General features: G+C 50.4%; 1 non-coding gene across 1 annotated transcript; it reads left to right on the forward strand.

The window, feature by feature from the left end:
* The first annotated feature begins 824 nt into the window (after positions 1–824).
* LOC126541041 (U2 spliceosomal RNA) lies at positions 825–1,009 on the forward strand. The gene has a single exon (XR_007601619.1). It is a non-coding gene; the product is annotated as a U2 spliceosomal RNA (small nuclear RNA).
* The last annotated feature ends 14,892 nt before the right edge of the window (positions 1,010–15,901 follow it).

A 15,901-nucleotide genomic window follows, 5' to 3' on the forward strand; every position in this document is an offset into this window, starting at 1 on the left:
TGGCCGGTGTATGAATGGTAGATACGCTGGGAAAGGGGTTTCTGTTCGAGCTTCCGCGTAACGGAATTATGTTTTGTCGTATATTCAAATTTCAATCCGACGTTATCATGTCTGTAGGTTGTGCGTAAGTCGTACGTTACGATTTTTCTTAGGTATTTTACTTCGAGAAATTCCATTAGTTCAGTAAATTTTTTGCGCCAGATGGAGGGTCTGCGTGGTTGGGATTTCATGGCTCGAAATAATTTTTACCGAGACGACGGTCGACGGTGGACGCGGGACGCCGGCACGCGATTTTCTGCGACACGGGGCCCTTATCGCTATCGCGTTAAAACCTCCTTGCAGCAAGCGATCACAGGAGCGGAGCCGGCCAGTGTATCGTGATCTCGTGATGCATCCGCCTGCTGGATACCACACCACAAATAAACAAACAATCCTGGGCACTGACATCAACACTCGTTTGTAGAAACAAACATTCTATATGCCGTTCTCACACTATATTATCCAAGGTTTAGAAGGACTGCATCACTATTTGAAGGAAAAATTCATGAATCATTCCTCTCTGTGAAAGTGCATGACCAGCCAAGCTGTTTAGCACACTACACAGAGGTGACACAGAACTTTGAACAAAAGTACGAACTCATTTACGGTGAATTTTGTATACATCTATTCGAGTGGACGACGGGACCGCCGCCCCGAGGAGCCGGAGGAAACTGGACACGCGTGACGTTTTAAAAGAATCGCCACGACGGGAGAGCGGAAGGAAAGGAAAATAGATGCGCAATCCCTTGGAATGCCGACATAAAGAGGGTGGTGCGAACGTAGACATGGCCGACGCGGGTCGACGTATAGCGTAGTATCTGTTCTTATCAGCTTAATATCTGATACGGGTTCTATTTGGACCTAATATATTAAACTTACTTTTACAACTTGGAGGAGTGCTTGAAGCCTGCTTCACCTCCACCGCGGGTCCACCCGCTATTGCACTACCTCCGGGATTGGCTCATGGTTTTTGCGCACGCAGAACAAAAATGCACGTAGCCCTAGCCACAAAACTCTAGAATCTAGAGGCATCTAGCCTTCTAGAATGTCATGTCAGCAAGTACTCCTTTAAGTGGTGCTGGTATATGTTTTAATCTGCATTCTTTTCATTTTCCTTTTTTGCATTAGATGAAGGTCCACGACCTCTACACCCTCAAGAAAGGACTCGCAAGCCTCATTGTGCTTTAAATAATTATTATTCTTGAATATTGCTGTACAAAATGGAAATAGCGACGGAAGTGGTGGATGCGGCATCACATGAGAAATGCATCGCGGGAACGAAATTGAGCCGAGAGAGAGAGAGAGAGAGGGAGAGAGAGAGAGAAATTAGAGAAAGTCAGGGAGTGCGCGGTGCGTCATGGGGGAGCGATCCACTGTGGCGGGTGTGTATGACAACTTCTCTGGCATTTGAGAAATTACTTTCCAAAGTCGCGTAGCCTTTCAAAAAGTTTTTTTGTCATCATTCCGAATCTTCCTAACGCTTCCCGGTTGCCTTTGTATTAATAACGCAGCTATGATTTTTGGGAATTGTTAGGTTTATCTACGCCGTATTAAGGTCATTAAAATGTCGGAACATCACAACCGCGTCACACTTCTGCATCTCTCGGCGGGAAGATTGCACGTTTTTAGGCTTGAGGTATGGTAGTGTAGTGGCGACTTTCTCACGCTCTAAACACAATGTTTCCGCCAAGCAGTCACGTGTTAGTCTACATCTTAGTCTACAACCAGAAAATGGTTTGAATATGAATGATAAATCAGTGATTGAACATATAGCCGATGACTAAGTTCCTTTTTTCGTTCGTTCTTCTTTTGTGAGAAATAGTCAATACATTCAGACGCCTTTACCTCGCAGTTTGCCTGCAATATCCTTCACCATCACTGTTATATGTTTTATACTGGTGTACAACTATTTATTGCTTGTCGAAATTGTCTAGGTTCTCTGAACGCCTTCACGGCCACCTGGTCGCGTGCGGTTCAAAACCACAATGTCAGAACCATATATAATTTCCTTTAGCATCTCTCTAACCTCTCTTCTCCCGTGTCCCTCAGCGCCTCCAAAGACAGGAGCTTAGCACTCGCTTCCGAGCCAAATAAAAAAATATTCTCCTACATATGGCAATCAACAAAACCCGTTTATCTCAAATAATCCAAGTTGAGTTTTTAGACAAGTAGGGACCTCTGCGCTGGACTTCTCCTCCATAAGGTAGCCTCGCCACCTAAAGGGTTATTGACTGGGCTGTCGCGGTTGCTCCGTTGTAATAGTCAGAAATTCAAATCCTCGATTTTTTTTTTTTTTTGCTGAAGGTGGTAGGCTTAAGTTCACCTCAAGTACACTACATCTCCAGGCTTGGAATGGTGCGTGATATCGGCGAAAGTGCCTAGAGCCAGTGGGGCTATAGTTATCCAGATACAACCGAATTAGGAAGACCCAATAAGCTTCAACAAGACACTCCCTCACCAGAACGGGAATTGGCCTCACTGGTGCAGTATTCGGCCACTACTTCCCTGATGAACTCCATCAATCAACCAATGGCCCTCATTCCCTAGCAGGTGCGGAGAACTTGATCAAGGCGTGGGCCAGACCTGTAACGCAGCAGAGGGTGCTAAATATCTCTGGACCCGAACAGGCCGCAAATGGAAACTGACCCTGGCAACGTTCAATATTCGAACCCCCTCGAGTGAAGCTAACTTAGCAGGACTCTTTGATGAACTATCAGGCATTGTTTGGAATATCATTGGCCTTAGTGAGGTTAAAAGAACTGGTGAGGCTTATGCAGGGCTGACTAACGGCCACGTCCTCTGCTATAGAGGACTCGCAGATAAGAAGCAATACGTGGTAGGGTTTCTAATCCATAAGGACATAGCAGGCAACATTGATCAATTCTACAGCACTAATGAGAGGGTAGCAGTAGTCGTAATAAAATTTAATAAGAGGTATAAAATAAAGGTAGTACAAGCCTACGCTCCAACCTCCGGTCACGATGATGGTGAATGGTTTTATGTAGATGTTGAATTAGCGATGAGAAGAGGGAAAACTCAGTATAGTGTAGTCATGTGCGATTTAACTGCAAAAGTAGGGAAAAAGCAGACTAATGAAAAAGCATTTGGCTACTACGGTATCGATTCCAGGAACACTAGAGGAGAGATGCTAGTAGAATTCGGAGAAAGGAATAAGATGCGAATAACGAACACCTTTTTCAGAAAGCTTAGCAACAGAAAGTGGACTTGGAAAAGCCCTAATCGTGAAACAAGAAATGAAATAGATTTCATACTTTCTGCTAATCCCAGCATTGTGCAGGATGTAGAAATGTTAGGTAGGGCAAAGGGGTGCAGTTATCATAGGTTAGTTAGGTCTAGGATTCACCTCAATATGAAGAGAGAAAGAGTAAAATTGGCGAAGAAGAAACAGGCCAACCTAGGGGAAGTAAGGGTAAAAACAGACCAATTCAGGCTGGTACTTGTGAACAAATATGCAGTCTTACAACACAGAGATGATGACATAGAGGTAATGAATGAAACCGTAACTAGGCTAGCTTCAGGAGCAGCAGTTGAAGTGGGAGCTAAGGCACCAAAGCAACTAGTAGGTAAGCTCTCCCAAGTAACGAAGGACCTTATAAAGAAGCGACAAAGAATGAAAGGGTCCAACTCAAGAGATCAGATATAATTTGCAGCACTGTCAAAACTGATCAACAAGGAGAAAGTAAGGTTTATTCAAAATTACAACGTGGAAAAGACTGAGGAAGCAATAAAAAATGGAGGCAGCATGAAATCAGTGAGAATAAAACTCGGCATAGGACAAGCCAAGATTTATGCTCTTAAAGATAAGCAGGGTAATATCATCAGCAGTTTCAAAGAGTAAAAGCAGCGGAAGAATTCTATGTTTACCTGTAAGTACCTAGAGCAGCCATGATACGTATCTCCATCTGAAGCAGTAATGAACAGGTTACAGAGACTCCTTCTATAACTAGCGATGAAGTTAAAAGGACCTTGCAAGACATAAAATGGGAAGAAGTGGAAGAAGATGGAATAATAGTCGATTTAATCACAGATGGCGGAGATGTCATGCTTGAAAAGTTTGCGGCTCTTCATACGAAATGTCTCACGACTTCAAGGGTTCCAGAAAACTGGAAGAATGCTAACATTATACTAATCCACACAAAGGGAGACGTTAAAGAACTGAAATATTATAGGCCCATTAGCTTAATTCCAGTATTGTATAAAATATTCACCAAGATAACTTGCAATAGAATAAGGTCAACACTGGACTTCAGTCAACCAAGAGAACAGGCTGGATTCAGAAAGGGATAATCTACAGTGGATCACATGCTTGTCATCAATCAAGTGATCGAGAATTCAGTAGCGATACCAGCAGTCAGAGGGGCATTACGTAATCAAAGAGTACGGAAGGTTTACGTAAATATCTTAGCAACAATTTACAGAGATTCCACACCCACTTTCATTCTCCATAAGAAAAGCAGAAAGATACGTAAAAGAAAGGGGTCAGGCAAGGAGACACAATCTCTCCAGTGCTATTGACTGTATGCTTGTATTCAAGCTATTAAACTAGGAAGGCTAGGAGTAAGGATCAACGCCGAATATCTCAACAACCTTCGGTTTGCAGATGATATTGTCCTGTTTAGCAACTCTGGGGACGAGTTACAACAAATGATTGAGGACATTAACCCTTAACAGACAAAGTGTAAGAGTGAGGTTGAAGGTCAATATGCAGAAGAGGGAGATAATGCTGAATAGCCTGGCAAGGGAACAAGAGCTCAGGATCGCCAGTCAGCCTGTATAGTATGTGAAGGATTACGTTTACCTTGGTCAATTACTCATAGGGGACCCTGATCATGAGAAGGAAATTTACAGAATATAAATGGGTTGGAGTGCATACGGCAGATATTGCCAGACCCTGACTGGAAGCTTACCACTGTGAGTGAAAAGAAAGGTGTACGATCAATGCATTCTACCGGTGCTGACTTATGGGGTAGAAACATAGAGACTGACAAAGAAGCTCGACAACAAGTTAAGGACCACGCAAAGAGCGATGGAACGAAGAATGTTAGGCGTAACGTTAAGAGACAGAGCGGTATGGACCAGAGAGCAAACGGGGATAGCCGATAACCTAATTAACATTAAGAGAAAAGGATGTAGCTGGGCAGGCCATGTAATGCGTAGGTTAGATAACCAGTGGGCCATTAGGGTTACAGAATGGGCGCCAAGAGAAGGGAAGCGTAGTCGAGGACGGGAGAAAACTAGGTAGGGTGATGAAATTAGTAAATTCGCAAGCGCTAGTTGGTATCGGTTGGCGCAGGACAAGGGTAATTGGAGATCGCAGGGAGAGGCCTTCATCCTACAATGGACATAAAATAGGCTGCTGCTGCTGGTGCTGCTGCTGATGATGATGATGATAATAATGGGTACAGAAATGACGACCGGCCGTGTGCCGGCGTCCATGGTCGGAATGTGTCTCACTGACGCTGCGCGCGGACACCTGAGTGGCGCAGGCACTTGAGCTCAGCGGGAGCGCAGTTGCCCTGGTGGTATGCCGCCATCTTATAGGGGCGTCGAGAAACACGCACAGCACTCCTCATTTCATAATGAAGGCAGGTTACGTATACCTCGGATGCTTCCGAATAGTTCGAGCGGGACGTCTTGCGATTTGCACCGTCCCTCCAGTCTCCACTGCGGGCACATCACTGTGTGCAAGGTCACAGCTTGCACCAGTCACAAGGGGTTGTTCCACTTGGTTTGGAGCACGTGTCGACCGTCGCTTGATTTGGTCACAGTGGCTGTGGACGTGTCTTTGTGGAGTTGACACGGTTATCATAGTTGACCCACTGCTGTCAGTGTCACCAAGCCACTATTTTGGTCCTCTTCTTAAGTGGCGAACAACAAGCTTATCGCCCTTGTAGCATAGTCGGTGTTCCTTAGAACTGGGCCAGTGCTCGGAGTGTGTCACAGCTTTCTATTCACCCTTCTTGGGAATAACAAGGTCGATCCTTGCCTTGATATGATAACTGAGCATTTGGTGTGCTGGGGATGTTCCATTCGAACGCGGCGCTCAGCGGTCCATGAGCCGCCACTGGGCAAGCCGGAGATTGAGGTCTCCTTCTTCCATTTTTTGAGGCTGTCCTTCACCGTGCAGACTGTTCGTTCTGCCAAGCCATTCGATGCCGGGTGGAAACGACAGTTCGCAGACGCTTGATTCTGTAGCGGCCTGGCTCGCTCATGACTCAAGTTGGGCTCACGTGCATGTAGCGCGAAAATAGAATACGCTGGCGCGCTCGACCTGAGCGGCCGCGGTGTCGGCAGCTCCCGAGATCCCGTTGCACCATAGCTGGCAGGTCTATATAAACCGTGGCTACGGCGGCTATACCTCATCGAGCAGCCTCCCAGAAATTGATGACAACGGACGACCGAGCCCGCCCATCCTTTCCCCAAATTGGTGATCTGGACGACCGAACCCAGCCGTGCCAGTGTCAGCGCAGCGACTCTATCAAAGCGAGTGACGTGACCTCATGCAGCCCGGCAGGCTTCCCGTGGTTGTAGGGTGTCCGGGAATCCTACATCGACATGCCGGACATCTAGTTCATTCAGATGGACAGCCACTTTCTTCTCAACAGGGTTCCAGGCTCCGGCTGCGTTCCAGGCTGCGGTTGCCACCCCCCGGCCCCGACTTCTACGACGACTTGAGGGCAGCCGTCCTTGCCCGCGGTCACCTCGAGCGCTCAGTCACAACCGCTCTCGCCATTTGAACCTCCGCGTCAATCCACGTTTTGTCGTCCAACATCGCCTGCGTCCACCCGCGTCGATCGTCAGCACGCGCAAGCCCCAGCATCAGACCTCAACTCGTTTCATGAGCCTCCTCCCCAGCTCGAAGGCAGCTGCGTGGCGACTTGTTCCATGGAATTCACTGGGGAAAAAGTAAGTGATTTCGGGTATTCTACGGGTTGCCGCTTTCCTTCCTTGGACCTTCCCGCAAGCTGCCCGCTTTCCTTTCAGGGGCACCTCACTCATCACCGATACAGAGGCTCTCCCATCAGCTCGACTAAGCGCAAATTTCACTCTCGCAGACACGGCGACACCACAAGCACAACCTCCGCGATGCATTCAGCGACTACCGCAACTCTGGTGCTATTGGCATTCGAGATTCACCGCAAACAGCAGCAGGCGAGCCTTCTGATGTTCATTGCTCACACCTTCCGCGGATGCATGGCCTACAGAAGTTTTGCAGGAGCCAGCCCTGCCATATAGTTTCTTCAGCTCGAGAATCACTTCTACGTCAACAACATGAGTGTTCAACACTTGCGCTACCTCCATGCAAGTCCCGAGCAACCAGAGGGTCTACTTTTGTAGCTCCGACTTTTACAGGCCCGGGCATCTACGAGAACCTGCGGCAGGCCGCGATTTCACACTACGGTACCACTGTGGCTGTGCCTCGCTCACAACATACGCTACCGGTGCTGCGGGGTACACCTCTCTCGGATTGCGTGAGCCCGATGCTACTAACGACGACACCATCTGAACACTTTTCCTGGAGCTTACCATCGGACTTTATTTAAATATCGCTTCGCACTAGGAGGGGGCCTTGTAGCGGTGCGACTATCGCTTCCAAAGCAGGCGAAGAAGAAGATGGGCTCACATGCAGGTAACGCGAGTATTGAACACGCTAGCGCGCTCGACCTGAGCGGCCGCGGTCTCGGCGGCTCCCGAGATCCCGCTGTACCATGACTGCCGGTTTAAATAAACCGTGGACACCGTGGCTATATGCACCACCTCCCACAATTCCATTTCATTCAACAAATTCTTGGACCGACTGACCAGCAAATGGTGTTACATTGTCTGTCACAAAACACCTTGATAATGCAAACCTCACAAAAATTACGCGCAGGTGTTGCACCGTTTCCTCAAAAGTGGCATTTGACGCAATGAGCACTTCGAGCCACTCGACTTTGCATCAACTGCTACAAGAAGCCTTTTCCCCCCTCAAATGGTTCAGTGCAGTCCAAGTGCAAGCGCTCCCAATATTCCAGCAGTTCTGGCCAGGACACTGGTTGTACTTTACGTAGCATCGGAGAATGCTGTAAGCACTCTGGACACCGTCGAGAACAGTACTCTATTACGTCATCTGTGCTAGGCCACCAGGCAAGAGATTTTGCCATGCCTTTCATGACGACCACACTCTGGTGAGCTTCATCGAGCAGCTTAAGGGTACGCTGGCGGGAAGGAAGCGGCGCAATTACGTGGTTTCCCCAGACGATAAGATTCCGCTGCACACTTTGTTCATCACACTTGTTCCAGAATGGTTGTAGCGACTTCTCCGGCATGCTTTGTGGCCAAGCACCATTTACCCATTGTAGAACTTGATTTAGGCTCTGCTCGCTGCTCGTGAGGTCTTGCAGTCGCTTCACTGATATTGTCACGTGGTCGTGACGTTGAATAACACAGTAGCAGTACTGTGAACGACAAAACTAACTTTTATTGGGCGAACCTGTGCCCACAAAACAGGCTACACTTATAGCACAACGATAGCGGCGAACACGCTCGGCGATCGTCGAAAATCTGCTCAGCGGGTCAAGCGCGTCGGCTTTTATACAGCAGTCGTCGAATGTTCCAGACTAATCGCTGGGACCCGCGCGTATTCCACAATGTTCTACGCCATTCGCGTCAGGCGATGAAATCAGATAACATAAGGTTCGGCGACGACAGCCGGGTAGAATCATCGATAAATTTCCAGAAACGTCGGATACATGCAGGCGCGTCCGTCGCTGTGCGATTACAGTTGTTAAGCGGCGAAACGTGGTCGCCCGATAAAGATAAGTACACGTGTCATTACCCCCCTCTTAAAAAGCATCGCCCCGATGCTGCTAACAAACGAAAGTAACAAAGAAAAGCACTCGTAGCAAAGAAAACAACAAACTAAGGAAGTTCATCAGCGTCCGTAAAATGGTTTAAGGCGCACCACGTGGACCACTTCAGATCGTGCGCGGCGCCGCTGTGAGTGCGAAATGCCGTCTGGCACGACCTCATAGTCTAGTGCGCCAATACGTCGGATGACCTTGTAGGGTCCGAAATAGCGTCGCAGCAGCTTCTCACTGAGTCCTCGCCGGCGTATCGGGGTCCATACCCAAACACGGTCGCCGGGCTGGTACTCGACGAAGCGTCGTCGGAGGTTGTAGTGTCGGCTGTCGGTACGCTGCTGGGTCTTGATCCGTAGGCGGGCGAGCTGTCGGGCTTCTTCGGCGCGCTGGAGATAGGTAGCGACGTCAAGATTCTCCTCGTCACTGACGTGCGGCAGCATGGCGTCGAGCGTCGTCGTCGGGTTCCTGCCGTAAACCAACTTGAATGGCGTGATCTGTGTTGTTTCTTGCACCGCCGTGTTGTAGGCGAAGGTGACATACGGCAGGACCGCGTCCCACGTCTTGTGCTCGACGTCGACGTACATCGCTAGCATGTCGGCGAGGGTCTTATTCAGCCGCTCCGTGAGACCATTCGTCTGCGGATGGTAGGCCGTTGTCCTCCTGTGCCTTGTCTGACTGTAGTTCAGAATGGCTTGAGTGAGCTCCGCTGTAAAGGCCGTTCCTCTGTCGGTGATGAGGACTTCTGGAGCACCATGTCGCAACAGGATGTTCTCGACGAAAAATTTAGCCACTTCGGCTGCGCTGCCTTTCGGTAGAGCTTTAGTTTCAGCGAAGCGGGTGAGATAGTCCGTCGCCACGACAATCCACCTATTTCCGGAAGCTGATGTCGGAAACGGTCCCAACAAGTCCATCCCGATCTGCTGAAAAGGTCGGTAAGGAGGCTGGATCGGCTGTAGTAATCCCGCTGGTCTTGTCGGTGGTGTCTTGCGTCGCTGACAGTTGCGGCATGTCTTGACGTAACGGGCGACATCGGTGGTTAGGCGCGGCCAGTAATACCTTTCTTGTATCCTCGATAGCGTCCGGGAGAAACCGAGGTGCCCAGAGGTCGGATCGTCATGTAGGGCGTGCAGTACTTCTGGACGTAGCGCCGACGGAACAACAAGAAGGTAGTTGGCGCGGACTGGTGAGAAGTTCTTCTTCACGAGTAGGTTGTTTTGAAGCGTGAACGAAGATAATCCACGCTTAAATGCCCTTGGGACAACGTCGGTGTGCCCTTCCAAATACTCGATTAGGGCTTTTAGCTCCGAGTCTCCTCGTTGCTGTTCGGCAAAGTCTTCCGCGCTTATTATTCCAAGGAAGGCGTCGTCATCCTCGTCATCTTGCGGCGGCGGGTCAATGGGGGCGCGGGATAGGCAATCGGCATCTGAGTGTTTTCGTCCGGACTTGTAGGTTACAGTGATGTCGTATTCTTGTAGCCTGAGGCTCCACCGTGCCAGCCGTCCTGAGGGGTCTTTTAGGTTAGCTAGCCAACACAACGCGTGATGATCGCTGACCACCTTGAATGGCCTGCCATATAGGTAAGGGCGAAATTTCGCTGTGGCCCAAACGATGGCGAGGCATTCCTTTTCGGTTGTAGAATAATTGCCTTCTGCTTTTGACAATGATCGGCTAGCGTAAGCTATCACGTGTTCATGTCCATCTTTTCTCTGGACTAGGACGGCACCGAGACCTAGGCTACTGGCGTCAGTGTGTATTTCGGTATCGGCGTGCTCGTCGAAGTGCGCAAGTACGGGCGGCGACTGCATGCGTCGTTTGAGTTCTTGAAATGCGTCGCCCTGTGGCGTTTCCCACTTGAACTCGACGTCACATTTAGTTAGCTGTGTCAGCGGCTCAGCGATGCGTGAAAAGTTCTTGACAAATCGCCTGTAGTAGGCACACATGCCAAGAAATCTACGCACTGCCTTCTTGTCGGTGGGCTGCGGGAACTTTGCAATGGCAGCTGTTTTCTGCGGGTCGGGGCGTACTCCGGATTTGCTGATGACGTGGCCTAGGAATAGAAGCTCATCGTAAGCGAAGCGGCACTTTTCTGGCTTCAGAGTGAGCCCTGATGACTTGATGGCCTCTAGTACTGTGGCAAGCCGCCTAAGGTGATCGTCAAAATTTTCGGCGAATACAACGACGTCATCCAAGTAAACGAGACAGGTCTGCCACTTTAATCCTGCTAAAACCGTGTCCATCACGCGCTGGAACGTTGCAGGCGCCGAGCACAGTCCAAATGGCATAACCTTGAACTCGTAGAGGCCGTCTGGGGTGATGAAGGCGGTCTTTTCACGATCTCTTTCGTCGACTTCTATTTGCCAATAGCCAGACTTGAGGTCCATCGAGGAGAAGTATTTAGCGCTGCAGAGCCGATCCAATGCGTCGTCTATCCGTGGGAGAGGGTATACGTCCTTCTTCGTGATCTTGTTCAGACGACGATAATCGACGCAGAAACGAAGGGTTCCGTCCTTTTTCTTCACCAGCACAACAGGAGATGCCCACGGGCTTTTCGACGGCTGGATGATGTCGTCGCGCAGCATTTCGTCGACTTGTTCTCTTATAGCTTCACGTTCTCGCGGCGAAACTCGGTAAGGGCTCTGGCGAAGTGGTCGAGCGTACTCCTCGGTGATTATGCGATGCTTGGCGACTGGTGTTTGTCGAATCCTCGATGACGTCGAAAAGCAGCCTTTGTATCGCCGGAGCAGACTTCTGAGCTGCTGTTGCTTAATCACGGGGAGACTTGGATTAATGTCGTAGTCTGGTTCGGCAACCATGGTCGTCGGGGTAGATGCGGCGGAATCCGAGAGGACAAACGCATTGCTGTTTTCCAGAATTTCCTCGATGTATGCGATCGTCGTGCCCTTGTTGATGTGCTTGTACTCCTGGCTGAAGTTTGTCAGCAACACTTTCGTGTTTCCTCCGTGCAGTCGAGCGATCCCTCTTGCGACGCAAATTTCACGGTCTAGCAGTACACGTTGGTCGCCTTCGATGACACCTTCTAAGTCAGCGGGTGTTTCGGTGCCGACCGAAATAACAATGCTGGAGCGAGGCGGGATGCTCACCTGATCTTCGAGCACACTCAAGGCGTGGTGACTACGAGGGTTCTCCGACGGTATCGCATGGTCTTCCGACAGAGTTATTGACTTCGACTTCAGGTCGATGACTGCGCCGTGTTGGTTGAGGAAGTCCATGCCGAGAATGACGTCTCGTGAACACTGTTGGAGGATAACGAAGGTGACAGGGTAAGTCCGGTCGTGAATGGTAATTCTTGCCGTGCACATTCCAGTCGGCGTTATGAGGTGTCCTCCGGCGGTACGAATTTGAGGGCCTTCCCACGTAGTCTTAACTTTCTTCAACTGGGCGGCGATGTGTCCACTCATGACGGAGTAATCAGCCCCTGTGTCGACTAAGGCGGTGACTGCGTGGCCGTCGAGAAGCACGTCGAGGTCGGTAGCTCTTTGTCTTGCATTACAGTTCGGTCTTGGCGTCGGATCACGACTGCGTCGCGTTGACTTGTGGCTGGTATGTGACGTCGTCAGGTCGTCTTTCGTCGTCGGATTCTTTCCTTCCAGACTTCGTTGGGACGGCGGCGTGTCGTTATGTCGTCGAGGTAGTTTCTTCGGCGTCTTCGTCGGCGGCGGAGGATCTTCGACAGTTCGACGGACAGCAACCGCACCTCCATCGGTTGCTGCTTTTAGTTTTCCGGATATGGGCTCGCTGACCGGCCCCGAGCTGGGCCAGTGTATGGTCGGCGCTGCGGCGACAGGTAGCGGCCTGGTGATGGTGAACGCGACGGTCGTCGAGAACTCCACTGAGTAGCCGCGAGGTAGTCAGCGATATCGCGAGGGCGTTCACCTTGCTGCGGGCGTGGAGCGTTGACGGCGAAACCTCGCAGTCCCATTTCCCGGTATGGACATCGTCGGTAGACGTGACCCGCTTCCCCGCAGTGGTAGCAGAGCGGGCGGTGGTCAGGAGCGCGCCAAACGTCGGTCTTCCTCGGGTAGCTCCGCTGGGCGACGGGTGGGCGCGCTGTCGGCGGCGCTGGTCGACGGAATTGCGGCGTTACAGGGCCCTGGCGCGGTCGCTGAGGAGGGCCTTGACGGCGTACGACGGCGGCGTAGGTCATCGCTTCGGGTTGGGGTTGCGGTAATTGAGGTTGCACCTCCGGAACTCCAAGCGACCGCTGAACCTCATCTTTGACGATGTCAGCGATCGAGGCCACTTGAGGCTGCGACGACGGGAAGATCTTCTGAAGCTCCTCTCGTACGACTGCCCTGATAGCCTCGCGCAGGTCTTCGGAGGCCAGTGATTGAACTCCGGCATAGTTTGTAGCGTTGGTGCGGCGGTCGAATTGCCGGTTTCGCATCTCGAGTGTCTTCTCGATGCTAGTGGCCTCGCGAAGAAACTCGTCGACAGTCTTCGGTGGGTTTCGTACCATACCGGCGAAAAGTTCCTCCTTAACACCACGCATTAGTAGCCGGACTTTCTTTTCTTTGGACATTTCCGGGTCGGCGTGGCGGAATAGGCGGCTCATTTCTTCTGTAAAAATCGCGGTGGTCTCGTTGGGCAGCTGCACTCGGGTTTCCAGTAGTGCTTGGGCTCGTTCTCGGCGTACGACGCTTGTGAATGTCTGCAGGAAGCCACTTCGGAAAAGGTCCCAGGTCGTTAACGTGGCTTCTCTGTTCTCGAACCACGTCCTGGCAGCGTCTTCCAATGCGAAGAAGACATGTCGCAGTTTGTCGTCGCTGTTCCAGCTGTTAAATGCAGCGACCCTCTCGTACGTCTCGAGCCAGGTTTCCGGGTCCTCGAATGTTGAACCGCGGAACGTGGGGGGCTCCCTGGGCTGCTGCAGCACGACGGGGGATGCTGGGGCTGCCATTGGGGAGGACTTGGTGGCAATCTTCCTGCACGTCTCAGGTAGGAGTCCGTGCTCTGGGGGCAGTCCTTGCAGCCGGCGGCTAGCTCGCTGGTCTTGGGCGACGTTGGTTTTGTCCTCGGGCTTCGGGCTTGGATCGCGGCTTTGCGGGGGCGTTCGGTACATGAACGCACAAGCACCTCCACCAGATGTCACGTGGTCGTGACGTTGAATAACACAGTAGCAGTACTGTGAACGACAAAACTAACTTTTATTGGGCGAACCTGTGCCCACAAAACAGGCTACACTTATAGCACAACGATAGCGGCGAACACGCTCGGCGATCGTCGAAAATCTGCTCAGCGGGTCAAGCGCGTCGGCTTTTATACAGCAGTCGTCGAATGTTCCAGACTAATCGCTGGGACCCGCGCGTATTCCACAATGTTCTACGCCATTCGCGTCAGGCGATGAAATCAGATAACATAAGGTTCGGCGACGACAGCCGGGTAGAATCATCGATAACTTTCCAGAAACGTCGGATACATGCAGGCGCGTCCGTCGCTGTGCGATTACAGTTGTTAAGCGGCGAAACGTGGTCGCCCGATAAAGATAAGTACACGTGTCAATATTGTCAGCTTTTCCAGGTTGTAGATCGAATGTGCCAGCTCTTGTCATTCTGTTGAACCTTGGCACAACGTCTTCAGCGGCAGCCACTGAGGCGTCCCGGACGATGCTTGATGCTGTAGTTGTAGGCTCCAAGGGTAAGAGCCGAGTGATGAATTCTTGATGAATAAATGACTAGAGTTGCCTTGGCTGCTCGAAAAAACCCCACCATTGGTTTGTTATCAATCATTGGCACAGAAGAGTCTCTGAAGCTTGTGACACCAAATATTTAGGCAAGAGCTACCCGTTCTACCTGTGAATAGTCTTCTTCTGCTGGCGTGAGAGTGCGAGATGCAAATGTCAGTGGTGATTCTACCCCATCTTGCCGATTCAACAGTATTGCACCTGCACAGTAGCGTGTGGTATCACAAGCTAGCATGAGCTCCTTTGATGGATTGTAGTAGGCTATAATGTTTGCTTCCATTATGGCTTGCTTGATTTTGGTAAAGGTGTCTCATTCTGCATCTGTCCATCTCCAATGGGCGTTTTCCTGTAACAGTGCGTACAAGGGTGCTAGTAGCGTCGACATGCTGGGTAAGAATTTTCCCTAGTACAAAAGGAGTACACCAAGTGATGGTTTAAAGAACTCGCACTTCTGTTTCAGCTTCAGACCTGATTCTTTAATCCCTCGCAGGACTTTTTGGAGATTTTGCAAATGTTCTGCATCAGCCTTCCCACTCACACCACCCAGGTAGACGAAGGTTTCTGGGACTCCTTGCAGAGTATGTTCTATTCTTCTTTCGAAGAGTGCCACAGCTGATAACACACCAAAGGCTAAGCGGTAGTATGTGAAGAGGCTTCTCTGTGACCCAGGAGTTTGCTTGTCTCCTCATCTACAGGTACCTGAGTGTAGGCTTCCTTGATGTCTAGCTTCATGAACTTGACTCCACTTTTCAAGGATGAGAGAATGTCTTCAACATTTGGAAGTAGGTAAAGGGTTGTAATCATTGCAAGATTCACGCCCAACTTATAGTCTCCGCAAATCCCCACGCCTTTTACATTTTCTTTCAGCATTGGTGCTATGGGAGATGCCTACACTGAGTGATCAAACCCGAAGTGATAATTCCTTCGTCTTCCAATCTTTTAAGCTCATGCTCCACTTTTTGTCGCAGTGCATAAGGCACATAGCGGGCTCGGTAATACTGCAGTTGAGCGTCGGGTCGAAGATCCACACGAACTGGAGGTTCCTTCAGTACTCCACAACCTGGCTTCAACATGTCTTCAAACTTTAGTAACATGTTTGGCACTACGAGCATTTCCTACCACATATGTCGTGTTCCCCTGCCCTAGTGAAATGTTGAATGTTGACCACCAGTCCCGGCCACAGAAGCTTGGGCTCCTGTAACCAACTACCGAGACCCTTGACTCGTAGTCTGGCCTAAGCATACGTTCACGCTGGGAACCAAGCACAGGGATGGCCCCACAGATGCAATTTAGGTTG

Source organism: Dermacentor andersoni, chromosome 2 (assembly GCF_023375885.2).
Source record: "Dermacentor andersoni chromosome 2, qqDerAnde1_hic_scaffold, whole genome shotgun sequence".
Lineage (NCBI taxonomy): Eukaryota > Metazoa > Arthropoda > Arachnida > Ixodida > Ixodidae > Dermacentor > Dermacentor andersoni.